Below are 14,560 nucleotides of genomic sequence, written 5' to 3'. Positions count from 1 at the left end.
CAGCTGGCCAGTCTGTTTTGCCCCTCAAACCACAAAACAATAATTAACTGGGCTAAAGTAGAGCTAAGTTTATGTCTTGCTGCTAGTAAAAACAGTCAGAACAGTCACTCTCTGTCCCAAGCAAATCTTCTTTATCTAGTGTTAGAAGTAGGTTTTGGGAAGCAAAAGCATTAATCCCACAACTCTTTTTTTACTTCAGTATCTCACCCTTCCTTATGCACAGTGTAATTCAGAAAATGGAAATTGAAAGTGAATGATCAATGAATGGTGCATGAGAGAAATGAACAGAGCATTCTTGATGGAGAAAGCAGAAGTTCTACCATCCAGTTTTGTCAGCTAGCAGACTTCTTTTCAATTCTAATTCCCTGAAAAGAGTACTAGCTTTAGAATCTGAACATCACACCAAGCTACCAAACTTCTTTAGCTTTAACATTTCAGGAATCATGTATGCACACAGCATAGTAGCATGCAACTCACCGTTCAGGTAAGGACTGTAATTCTGACCCAGAAAATATTTTCTAATGTTAGTCTCTCACTGTGATTACCCTTTTTACATCTTCTGTATATTTCCTTCTGGATCAGAGATTCAAAATTATAATGCAAAGTAATATTTTGATTCTACAGGTGCAACCTTTCCCATATGCCTTCTCTAGACATCCACATTCATTCAGGTTGTAAATGATGTTCTCAAACAACCTTTTGTGATATCAAGGTTTATTCTTTTCCTGTAAATAATGTGAAACTTTGCACCTTCCTCCAAGGGAGGTCTTTTCATACTTATCCCATATAAGATGACAGAATAAGAACAAAGTTCATTGAGCAGTGAGTAATTAAAGAACCTCAGCTTTCACTAACTGCCTCCTGGTTCCCCACTTAAAGAAGCTTAACAATCATCCTGTCATCCCTGGGTGACGGTTCCTCTGTGCAAGTAGCACTCTAAAGAGGTACCCCACTTTGGGAACACTCAAGATTTTCATAGGTATGTAGGTTTACATGTGCACAATAACAAAAGTTCACACTGTTATTTAAATCTATATTAGTTGTGGTTTTTATGGTTACATCAGATTCTACACTTTCCTCCTAAATATTTTTCCATTACACTTAAGTATTACTAGATTCTGTTCTAGATGTTCTCTATTAATCTATTCACATGTAGGTAATACTTCAGCTTTCCAGCTCAACTTTCTGGTGTTTGGCTCAAATGTAATTGTTCTTTTACAGCTAATTTTATTTGTGCAGAGATGTCCTTACCTGAGAAGCTATTGAGGGCAATCAACTCGAGAAATTTCTACTTCCTTTGCAAGGGAGATATTGGTCATCCATGCTGATTTACGTTACCTGAGAAACAAGATTTACTGTTTTAAGATAAGCACATTAGGAAAGTTTTCTCAACTGAAAACAGAAAGATGTGGTAAATATCTTTGTCTGAGTTCTCTGTCTAAGTACGTGGCCTATCTAATACCTGGCTTCATCAATTTAACAGCTATTTTTATCAGACATTAAAGGTACAAGTAAAATTCCCACCTCAATAAATCATAACTGTTTTAATTTTATCAGAAAAGATATTTCTCCCATTCCCAGCATCCCAACCACTCTGTCTGTGAGGAAGATAATCCACAAAGTAGAAAGTATGTCACAGCAAGAACATGGCTAAACTCAGCTGAGTGTAGCAGAGAGAGATGTGATTGCAGATACTAAGAATGAAGTACACAAAACACTAATTCTGTGGTCAGTGCAACTTAAACTATCAGCTCCAGAGTTCTTAACTTAATAACTGCCTTATTATCTTAATTGCAAGTCGGCTGATAACGCAACTGATCAATTATAGGAGGTAATCATAAATGAGCCTTTCATAAATGACCCATCATTTACCCATCTATCCACCTATCACACTTTCTCAGAGACATGGCTAATCTGTGAGCACCCAGTCTGAGTTTTATGCATCAAGAAGAGTACTGGAAAATCACCAACTATCAATAATAACTTTTTATTATGACAGGAGTAGAAGAAATGGAATATTCTTTAGGCAGGAGGGACTAGTTTAAACCAGTACTGCAGGAAGCCTCAAGAGTGCTAATGTGCAACTGTAAAAAAGACTAGGAACCAAAACCTGGAATAAGGCACATAATGAATAATGGTATACAGTCAGCTTCTATACACCCACAAGGTATCTACATTTATAAAGTATACACACCATTGGATAGAATTTAATCGTATTTCCCATTATTGAAGTATAGTATCCAATCTGCTACAACACAGGACCATATTGAGACTGAGTAGACCATTCTGTTTGTTAGAAACTTACCAGAACGTGCTGGTATTTATATCTCATAAAAGCTGTTCAGTAAATACAGTACAAAGACCTCTGATATCACGGAATGCATAAACACATGCAGAGAATTTCATTCCAAGATTTCAGACAGGAGAGAGCTATCTTTGTCAAATAAGCTTAACTACCCTTCCCCTGGCTCAGTGAGTTAAACATCTTTCCACTTAGAAAAAGCATCCTGGCTTGACAGATAACGATTTCAGAGTTCCAAATGACAAATTCAGAATTTCCGTACAGCATATACTTTAAAGGATAACATAGGACACCTTCCTAGAAACAACGGTTGATTTCTTTGTGTGGCTTTGTTTTTTTCCCCATCTACTAATTAGATTTTTCAGGAACAAGATTTTGTGGAGGCTAAACTGCTCCCTGTTACTGTTACATTTCTGTGCATTTATGTACGGTTACAGGGTGACAATTCAAGCATGTAACAATGACATTTATAATTTATTTTTTAAAGATCCTTTGTTAGTCTTAGAATAAAAGTTAAAGAGGACTTCAAAGCACCACGATTATCTTTGTTCTATACAACTGCAAAACATACTTCTCCAGGTCACGCAAACAGAACAGGCAATAAACTCCACAGAAAAAAAAAAAAAAAAGTGTAACAGTGTCATAATTTCTGCCTTGATGGGAAAAGGCAAAATCTAAGTTAGTGTCTGCTGAATCTGGAGAGGAATGAGACACATTTGCTTTTTTTTTTTTTCCTTGGCTAATAGACAAGAGGAGGAAGGGAGGTCATAAGCTATACCTAAAAGCTCCTTAAGGTTTGTCAGTCTCAATAACAGCATTACCTCCGTAGTAAACTGATTCCAGTGCTGAACTATTTTCATCAGAATTTTCTTCAGTTTTATCTTAATTTTTCCTTGCTGCCACTTAAAGCCACTATTTACAGAACCACTTGTAGTGGATAGAGGAAAGGGCCTATTCCTTTTCCTTTTACAGGTTCAAGAATGTAAGACTATTGATAGTTATTCCTTTCAAAGAAGCATCCAGTTAAAAAAATCAAAACAGAAAACATTTAAAAATACCTGAAAAAGTAACAAAAAGAGAATACAACAAACTCCTAAGTGATCACTCTGTGCAAACCAGACACACTTGTTTAGAACTAGTCAGGAGTTGCAAAACCCAAGAGAATCCAGAAATCTCTATTCTTAGCCTAGAAGCTGTTTGGGTTTGCTGAGGAGGGTGCGAATCACTGCCATGACAGATAGCACGTTACACAGCTGACTGCACTGGGAGAGGTCACCTGCTTACCTTCCTTCCAGGAAGTCTACAAGCGACTGCTAAAGCAGGAAGCGAGTCTGTCATTATTTAAACAAAACAAAACAATACACCACACCAAAAACAGTCAGAGCCCCATCACAAATTAAGGCACAGGGCTTTATTCCAACTAGCCGTATTCAGAAGGGAACAGAGAATGATATTTAATTTCAGATTTAAGAATCAATAATTTATATACAAAATAAAGGTCAGCACAGTGCCAGAATTCCTGAAGACAAACAATAAAATACGAAGTTAAGAAACTTCAACCTTTTCATTTCCTCTAATATATATGTTCTGCATCATATTTATCTCACTGAAATAAATTCTGTATTAGGACTTATAAAAGTTACCTAGTTTGGGGATTCAATACGATCAAAATTTGAATAACAAATCATTAATTTGAAAAGGTTTTGTCACTGCTGATTGGGCTAAAGACTGAGCAAAATACAGCTCAAAAGGAAAGAACTGAGCAGACAAGAAATTACCTTAAAGGAACTGATACAGAAAATAAAAGAAAAAATACAAAATAAAACAATTTGATGCATAGATAACTTGCTAGCAAAATATTTGTATGTAATTTTATTTGACAGTTCACATTTATAGTTCAGATAATGCTGGCAGAACAGCAGGGATCATGCTGTGTAATTTGCAGTGTTGATTAGAGCAGAACTAAGTATTGCAGATCTGTCAGCACAAAGTTTTGGTAAAGATAAGTGACTAGGTGATTTTGCAGCATCTCATTCAAGCAGTTTTGATTTGTAATCTTGGAATTGTTTTCGAATGGATGTCAATACACACGAATCTTGTGCAAGCATTTTACAGCGAGAATTATGGTTATACAGCAGGAAGTAGGTGCTTTGTAGGGTGGAGTCAAACTTCAAAGACAGTTGAAATAAAGAAGAGTCATCACTACACCTAACAGCTGTCCTTCAATTGTAATTAAATAGAACATTCATTTCCAAGTGTTATGACATTTAATCAGCTGTATAAAAATAATAATAGTAATAAAAATGATAAGCATCATTACCAAAGTTGTTATGAGAGCAAACTGAGATCACATGTCCAGCATTTCTAAAAGCTGTTAAAAGTGAAGTGTTTCATACCATAAGTACTGTCCAAAATATTGTCTTGGAATGGATCCAGATAAGCTTCTGTCTTCAAAGGGAAAATTTGCAACAAATTCCACATGTATTACTCATTAAACAAAACAACAAAACTCTGTCATTGCATGACATCTACATATCCACATAAAGATGTGATTTTTTTTTCATTTCAGAGAGTACACATTCATGACAAATTGGCGTTTTTTACCATATTACAGGGGGCAGACTAAGACAAGTGGCATTCACCATGAAGCACAGTGCTGTAGCTGCACACCCAGAATAAGAATGATGGTTCCATGTTCTTTAAATGTACAGTTTTCCTGAATTAGATGCACACTTCCTTTCTTCTGCAGTAGAGTAATTCTAAAAAAACCTCTTTTCTAATAAATGGGTGTTTTAATCTTTATATCCCAGACTGAGTAAAACACTGAAACTACAAAAAGATGTCAGGAATGTAAAGTAATACATTAGATCAGTTTTGCCATAATCAATGTTCTAAAAAAGGAGAAAAAAACCAACCACGATACACGTGTATCAAAAGGAAAAAAAGAAAACACAATAGTCCTGAAATATTTGGGGTGGAAAAGAAGAGATTGCTCTACTGACCTCACAGCTCCCACTGCAGGTTTTATATCTGCTTTAAGTGGCTTTTATGGGCAACCAAGCACTGGCACCATACTGAAACCTGTCATGCTTTTCTTGAGCTGCATGGCTTATAGAAAAGGGTCAGCGTAGTCCACTGGAGCTACACTAAAACTATAGCCACAAGTGACAAATGCTGTTTTGGTTATGACAAAGCTGACAGAATGATACATTCTCATCCTTGTGCATTTTCAGTTCCCTACAGCACATCTCAGCTGGGTATTCAAAATGGATTTCTTTTGCAAGGTTCTGTGAATTTGTTTTTCAGTGAGCCACTGCGAACAAGCTCAAAACCCATCAGTGACAGCCTTGTTACTGCTCAGGGAATCCTTCTTTGCCTATTCTTGGAAAAATATCTGTTGTCTTCCAGTCTGATTTCACAAGTGGGTAAAAATAGTAATAGAGGGGAATCATTAGAAGAAGCCACCATACATCTTATATTTTTGAATACAGAGATGCAAAAGAAGCTCGTCTTAATTTCAACAACCACCTTGCAGTAGAGAAAATTCATTCTCAGAATAACAAACAAAGAACACTGTCACAAAGAGCTGCAAGGACCACTGAGTGTGGTCCACATAACCATCAGAGCTTCTGCATATTCTGCATACTTATCCATCACTCCCTTTGATACACTTGAATCAACTAGAACTGCAGCTGGCAATTATCAGCTCCACCCTAACAGCTCCTATTCCTCACTTTTCTCAGAAAAAAAAACACCTATATTTTTCAATTATTTTACAGAACAGCTGATAATACACTTTTCCCTTATTCCTGTCAGATAGCAACAGTAAGGAATTTTCTACTGAGCTGGGTCTTATCTTCAGAGCACTAATTTGACAAAGCAGTTATCTCTAACCCCTTCCTAACAATCTCTAATTATTTTTTTTCTTGTATTATTATGTTCATAACAACCAAATGATAGTCCTGACAGCATGAGCTTTTTCACTGGATGTTATACACTCTTTCCCACACTTTGCAGTGACACCGTATTTGTTATTTAGAACAAACCCAGATTGTTCCTGGAACTGTGCCTATAGAAACTACTGCAGTAATGTGTTTATATTATATATAATTACAGGCATGCTATAACCTGTCTACAGCCACTGCAGAACAAGTTACATTATCAAAAACATAAACCCATCCCTGGATTAACTATTCAATCTGATATATTCTTCAATAGCTAATGAGGCTGGTGAGGGGTCTGGAGCACAGGCCTTACGAGGAGCACCTGAGGGAGCTGGGATTGTTCAGTGTGGAGCAGCAGAGGAGGCTCAGGGGAGACCTTACTGCTCTCTATAACTACTTGAAGGAAGGTTGTAGTGAGCTGGGGATCGGCCTCTTCTCTCATGTAACTAGTGATAGGACAAGAGGAAATGGCTTCAAATTGCCAGGGGAAATTCAGATTGAATGCTAGGAAATACTTCCCTGAAAGAGGGGTCTGTTGCTGGAATGAGCTGCCCAGGGAATGTTCCAATTCTGTGATTCTAGTGTTAAATGAATGCAAGTTACATTTTGGGGCTTCGATAGAAAGAACAGCAACTATACAGTATTCCAGGCATTCTCAAAACTACTGAACACTCAGTGCAGTATGAATTTCAAGCCACTACATCTCAAGAAGAGGCCACTTAGCATCAGGCATTTGCATTTGAAAATTCCTGCCAAAATCACAAAGAACTTAGAGGAGGGAAGATGTTACTCAGCTACCAAGTCACTGTATTAAAACAGATGAGCCTAAGTACTCAAATATAAATTATAAAATTTGGTTATAATCCTAGCAAGTAACAGATTATCACATAAGGCCTTTTATTACAGGTTTTTAATTTAGAATAGGTTTTAATCTCTCTCAAGATAATCAGGAAGATATTTTTATAGAAATAACATTTTCATTAAACAGAATAGCAGTCTGTGAAAGCTTAATTATCAAAGGAATTGATTTTGATGTACTTCACAGACTTTAGTATCATTTCTTACTCAAATGTTATGTTTTCAATTTTCTTGAGAAAAGCTGCAAAAACATGGCTCTAATTTTCTCTTTGTGCTTCCTCTTCCCCCCTCACACTTTTATTCCATAAAACAAGAAAAGTCATTTTAAAATCACAGTAATACTTACAATTACTTTTTATTCCATACATCAAACATATCTTAAGTGATGTCTAAGACAGATTTGTACACCTTTTCTTCAGTAGTATCTGATGAGCTTTTATAATACGTTATTGTATGACCTGTTGCTATGCATACACTATAACAACACAGTTTAAAAGCAGCTCCAAATGTATTGATTTGTATTGAATTCACACTCACAAATGAGCTAAACCAGAATGCCAAGAGTTAGTGCCACTGAAACAAGACGGAGAAGAACAAGTGGAGAGGGACAAGCAGTGAAGGATCTGGTATTGCAGTTTGTCACTTTATTTTGGATGAAATCCAAACCTAGAAGAAATGTGTTTTGCAATTATGAAATGGATGTGGTCAAAATAACACAAGAACAGCTGGTCTCATTAAAATGAGTTGCAGATAGCAGAAATCTTGCAATAGCCATCTTAGAAAATTTGGTAGAAAAACTCTATTGTCTGTCTAATCATTCACTGTGTGTGCATTGCTATGGATGTGGGGAAAACAACTTCTGCTCCAATTCCCAACTTGCTACTCCACTAATATTTGCTGCGTATGAGATGTTGACTTTTCTTCTTTAATTTAGACTCGTTCCACAATTACAATCAAATGTAAGAAATAATTATGCAGTATTTTCATATTGAATTTTCACAGTGTTTTCTGGGACATATAATATTATTACATCATGACACCTTATAAAGATTATACTGTAAGTTAATGCAAGCCAGTATCTTGCTCTGAATCTGATGAAGTGGAAGTAAAGAAATACACCAAAATACCACCTTACTGAGGTAACCACCAATACAAGGGCATCGCAACACGTTTATTCTTCCATGGAGAAATACCAAAGAATGTCATAGTAGTACCTCAATCCAGCAGTCTTACAGCTCATTTCTTCCTTCCAGATTCTACATAGGTTGTTATAAAACTCAAAGCTATGTAGTGTTTTAGTCATGAAAATAGCCACATCTTTTAATTCATTTATAAAAGTAAAAGGTTTGCACAGTTGCATGACGTTCTTTTAAAGTGCATTGCATTTCTATATGAATGATATTGGAATCAATGTAGGAAGTATAATGCATACAATTTCCTTAGAAAAATATAACTTAATTAGAAAAATATCTGATTATCACAATTATATTCATTTCTGAATGTATATATATTCACATATATTATCAAATATATATCACATATATATATCACATTTCTTTCATTTCTGTTCATGAATATGGATAATACTGTATATTTAATAAAACTAGGTTTCTTCTAATATATAAATATTATAAGTCATATCTAAACATTATAAACAGTTTCTAAGTATGCCCGCTGCTAAGTACAGTAGATCTATCATAAATAATGGTAAGGCACTGTAGATTCTTGGCTGATAGGAAAAAGCATCTACATGGGAACATCCTTTTTTCTCTCAAGTTCTATTACAAATTTAAGGTTATTTGAAATGCTTTTCATCACAAAGTGCAGAATTCCACTTCAAGAAACCCTAATAATAAAGCTATCATTTCTTATAAAACATGCTTTAGGCAAAACTAATCCTAGCTTGTCACAGTGGATTGAATTAGATAACTTTTGATGCCCCTTTCTCTATGATGCATAATTACAAATGTATGTATATAAAAATATGAATTAATAAAATAGATTAGGCAAATTATTTTCTGAAATATTCATTTCTCTCTACTACTTTTTTTTTTTTGACAGCATGATCTTCTACAACTGTTTCCTGAGTATTTTTAGATCTGAGGTGCAAATTCCAAACTCAGTTATGTGGCTGTAAACACTGAGTGACTGCCCTGAAATTCCTCCAGCCAGAAATAAGCAAGAAATTTGTCCTTTCTCTTTGACAGGAACAACTGAATTTTACCAATCAAGCAAGACAGAGTATTCTTTCCTATTATGTTTTATACCATGAATAGAAATGATGGGTTCTTCTACATTTAATGTATTTAGCAGTAAAGTACATGTGTTATATGCACTATAAGAAAAACAAACATCTCCTTGCATTCCTGCATTCAAGTTACGCAGCAGTGCTACAGGTAGCCTGACTCTGAAACCCTGCCCTTTGAGTAATGCCACTGATGTGTGCAGAGGGTTTACATGAAAAGGGACAGCAACTGTAGGCCCTTTCTATAAAGGCACATTTAAACAGAAGGTCATTCAAGATAATTTGAATTACGAACAAGACTTCATTTGAGTCAACCAATTTTATAATTACCTGTTGCTCGTAAAGTGAATTTCTGGATGTTATTTTCTTTGATATCTTTATGACTCATAGTTCAGTTGAGCAAAGCAAACTGCAATTTGCTAATGCAAGTGTGTACAAATTTGAAACTGGTTAGGTTGGGTGTGTTTGTCAATGAAAACATACATTTTCTCATAGTTTTCAGTAATTGTTACTGATGAAAAATTATTTGGCTGCTACTTAGTTGAATTTGAGTATTTAATAGTTTGAATACCATTCTTTAAAAGTTAATTCAACTGGGTAATAGTCAAAGTTCAGAGCAGAAAACTGCAGTCATTCTGGGAAAAAAAAAGTAGCAACTGTAAGAAAGAAGTTGTCTATCTTGATCAGGTTACATAGGTTATATAATCAGTTGGCATCAATTTACAACATCTTTTGTGCATGGAGGCCCACTTCCTTCACATATCTGATGGAAAACAGAAGGCAACTGGTTTCCATTTGAGAGGTCTAAGAAGTTATTCCTTCTGTTTTGCTTCAGGCTCTAGCTCATAGTTGAAGAGCTTGGAGCAAATTTTCACCCTGTTTACCACTGCAAAGCGATAAAGGAAGAACAGCCTACAGCTCATTTCTATTGCTATGTGGAATGTTTTCTGCATAACTTGCAGGGATTCACAGTCCTCGTTATGCAGAAATTGTAGTAAAAGTTAGACAAACTCACAAAACAGAAAAGAGCAGCATGTAGGGACTTACAAAACTGCTCTCTCCTTTTCTATGTTGTGGGGGTTTGCCTCAGCCACTGGATGACTAGGCAGGGCACTCAAACTGAAAATGGACATCTCTGGAATGTACATAAACTATATAATGCGAGAGAGCAAGTAAACTGCTTTGGTTATGCTAACAGTCCAACAAATCAGCAATCTCCAGAAAGAGAAAAAAACATTATTGTTTTATCTAAACCTATGAGTACAAATTGTCACCTTCTAGCTGAAAACTTAGTCTTGAAGTTCTTAGCATCCTTCCCTTCAAGCTAGCACTACTGTTGACTATTACTAATTCAGAGCTGGAATACAACTGTAGTCATCCCATTATAAAAAGCAAAAATCAAGTGTTATTGTATCCTATCAATAGACTGGAACTTTCAGGTTAAAAAAAATATACAAATATTGTTCAAATTTAAACATAAGTAGTGACCTCCAAGCATATTTAATGGTACTATTTTAAATCTTTATATATCAAATCATTCAATTCCAATATGTTGTATAATAAAATAACTTGTAGACCAACATTTCAGCTTACTAATTCACCTCTTTTCAAAATTGCATATCATTTGTACATTTATAAATATGTTGAAAAATAACTGTATCATTCATTTTCTCAAAATAAGTGTTTTTTTCATCTACCTGTGCAGAAGTTTCTGACAAACTGAGTAATTAATATAATATCTAAAACTGTGATTATTTGAATAAACACAAGGCAAGATATTGGAGTGAGTATGATTCCAAATGTGAGTGATTTATAGTGATAAAAATACACAGACGCCATCTGTACCAACAGAAGAACAGTCAACACAAATTTGTTTTCTGTTAACACTTCCCTTACATTTGTACTAAAATGAGTGTGGTTGTTTTTGTTTTTTTTGTTGTTGTTGTTTGTTTGCTTTTGTTTTGCTTTTGTTTTTAACATGATCCTGGCAGTAAAACATGGCTACTTTTAAAACAAGTAACCTAACCATAGGAGAAAGACACTGAAAGCTAAATTAAAATACTCACCTGACTTGCCCAGGGCCTCCATAATGTATCCTTGAACACTCACCAAATATTGTTTGCTACACTAGCTTTCCTAGCTTAGTAGCTGTGTCCATACTAAGACTCTTTGCTGGGTGTAACACCCCTCAACACTCCCAGAGAACGCTGAAACAACCAAACAAAAAAATGTTCCTCAACTGAAATGGTAAAAGCTTTACGTTCAGAACCCACTCTGAGTCATTAGTCTGACATCATGAGCTTGCCAGCATCTCTGCCAGTTCAGCATTAAGCAAGAGGGCCATGGGGTATGCACCAGGGAAAATAGGGCAGGTAGAGAGAGCACTGATAAGTATCAGTCAACTTCAAATACTAACAAGATCAAAAGAAAAATGGAATTTAAATAAAATCTGCACATGGAGAATTTCATTAGCAGCAGTTGCAGAAAGATATGATAGCCAAAGCATTATTCATTTACAACCATGCACCAGATATGGAGAGTTTTGAGAACGATGAGAATTACCATCACCTATATAAGAATAATAAACTAATGTCAAGTTCAACATGCAGGATTGGTTCTAGTTTGGTCCCTCTGTTGAGTATGTAGTTACCTTGCTTTCTCAGTTCCTGGTTCGGTTCTCCAGCCTTTCAGAATTACAGAATTGCTGTATCACAAAGTTGATAGATTTAACTCCTGAGAACTTCAAGCTAGCTTTAAAATACAACAGCTGTCATTCAATCTCACTTCAGCAGGTGCCAATCCTGAACACTTTCAAACGTTTATTCCCCAAGAATTAGCACTTAATTGGCATGTTCTACTGACATGTCATAAAAAAAAACATTCTGATCTGTCAGAGATGTGCAATAAACACATAGAGCCTGTGGTTCCAGAGATCCTACCCATCTGATGTTTAGTATATTTTTAATAAATCTTCACTGTCTTAAATTGTGGATTTTTTAGTCCAGAAGGTCACTGTTACATTAAGAGTATGCCTTTGTGGAGTAACCTTAATAATGATATTCACCATATATTCACCATATATAGTCAACAGTGCAGTGTAAGCAGCAACTGATGCTACAAGCTGAATCAATAAAGCTGCTTCTTTCATGCACATTTTATGGTTCTAGGGGCCAAACAGGACTGTACTGTGTGCTACACTCAAATCCAAGATCTTTTTCCTCCTTATACAAATTTTGACACTAAGATTTCACTTAACAGCCAGTCAGGAAGCATTCATTCCCAGGTTCCCTCTGACACTATTGTGAAGGCCCACGCTAAATCTTCTGAAGTATACTGAACGCAACAAAAAATCCAATTTATCAAGGAACAGGGAAAAACATAGCTAAAAATCAGGAACTGTTATTTCACTTCTTACAGGAAACATAATAACAGTTCAATTCCATAGAAATATCACAGAAATGAAGAAGGAATTTACTGTATACTACATAGAAGACAAAAACCAGCAGTTTAGTTTCCATCATTTATGCCATGCTACTCATTCCGACGAGAGAGGGCTTTGAATTCAAACTTTGATGTTTCTATGTTTACTATTGGATTTTCTACATAAGTGAAATCCCACTTAGGTGTGAGGAAGAATTGGAGAAGTAGCTGATCTGAAATGATTTTATCATGACATTTACTGGTCACAAAGTTGTATCTGTAGAAGGCTTACACAGGTGTATCTGTAAAATGCAGTTACATTACATTTACCAAGGATGTAAGTACAAACCTTAACTAGATAGATGCACTTGACAATTCCTTGAAATACAAAAAATGCATTCCTCAAAATAGTTTTCCCTTGCAAAAAGTGATGGCAGTTTGCTTCAGGACGTTGCACTTATTGATACCAGCAGCTGAACATCACAGAACAATGCAGTAGAAATAATTTAAACATGTGACTGATGACTGAAAGAAAAATGCTAATTTTACTTTCTTAGAGAAAAATATATAGATAAAAAAGGCAGCCATGTACCAACAGTTTTCATATTTTCATGCCTTTAAATCAGTAGAACACATTCTAAAGATTTTTGTGTCAAAACATCCTTACAGGAAATAACTGAATTCGTAAATAAATGTCACTTTATAATTGAAACAACTCATAATTTGAGTTTGTTTCTTCCTCCTGAAAAAGGAGAAGTTACTGATTCACTGAACTTGTCACAGAGTTATCTTTAGATCTGTGTTCGTGACAGGGACAGCAGGCCAGGCCTGTAGGCCCACAAAATAAATAAATAAATAAATAAATAAAAGGGAGGGAGAGCAGTTTATGGACCATTCAGCCTGGTTCTGTGAATAATGGGGCAGGGGGACACACAGACCCACCCCCTGGGAGAAAAAAAAAAAAAAGGTAGGGAAATGGCAGATGGGCCTGAAAACAAAACAGCCACAATGACCTGAGGAGGAAAGGGGAAAGGTAATTTACTAAACATGATATTGGAATGGAAGATAACACAATATAATATAATTGGAACTGAGGTTAATAAATCAAATAGAATAAGAGAGAATCCAAAACCAAAGGCCTTACTCTAAAGCTGAAAGGTGGCTAGGGAGCACTCACTGCTAAGATGAGCAGCAAAAAAAGAGGCAGTCTCAGGACCCGTGAGCAGTTTTATCTTCCCCTCTGAACTGAAAATGGGAACACAAAGTCCTCTGGGGTATGGATTTCTTCTTCTCTTCTGAGAACCAGGTACCCAGAAAAATCAGTAGTCCACAGAACTGGAGCATTAATTCTTTAACTCCCAGTGTACTACATGATCTTATGATGTGGAATACTGATAAAATAAATCATAAAACCATGACAAAATTACAAAATTCCAATGTAGTACGCATTTCATGCTATTATTAACAGTTATATACCATAGAGAACAGCTGGGTCTCAAATTCTGTACCCATTTTATGTAACCTTGTCCTGTTTAGTTACGTCACTGCTCCCACAAACTTCACCTTTAATCTACAAATGGACAGACTTAACACTTCTGGTTAAAATCTGATCATTTTCATTTAATTGAAAGAAAAATGCCTAATCAAAGCCACTGAACATAAGCAATTGTAACATATGGCTCCCCAGCTGGGAAAGCGTCTGACCAACGTATCTGCAATTTGAGAGACAGAGACAAACAGCCCCATCAAATACCTTTTCACCAAGAGACAGGTGCACTGGGATGGAAGCCA

The 14,560-nt window shown here is 35.7% G+C and overlaps 1 long non-coding RNA gene across 1 annotated transcript; it reads right to left on the bottom strand.

The window, feature by feature from the left end:
* Positions 1-1,257: 1,257 nt before the first annotated feature.
* On the bottom strand, positions 1,258-12,221 carry LOC136044444 (uncharacterized). Its single transcript, XR_010621818.1, has 3 exons — positions 12,000-12,221; positions 11,416-11,556; positions 1,258-1,338 (listed from the first exon to the last, which is right to left on the bottom strand). It is a non-coding gene; the product is annotated as an uncharacterized LOC136044444 (long non-coding RNA).
* Positions 12,222-14,560: the final 2,339 nt, after the last annotated feature.

The sequence above is a fragment of the Cyrtonyx montezumae genome, unplaced genomic scaffold (genome assembly GCF_038088225.1).
Source record: "Cyrtonyx montezumae isolate F1298 unplaced genomic scaffold, pur_monq_1.0 scaffold_11, whole genome shotgun sequence".
Classification (NCBI taxonomy): domain Eukaryota; kingdom Metazoa; phylum Chordata; class Aves; order Galliformes; family Odontophoridae; genus Cyrtonyx; species Cyrtonyx montezumae.
The sequence above is the reverse complement of the archived record's forward strand: the minus strand, read 5'-3'. Positions and strand labels throughout refer to the sequence as shown.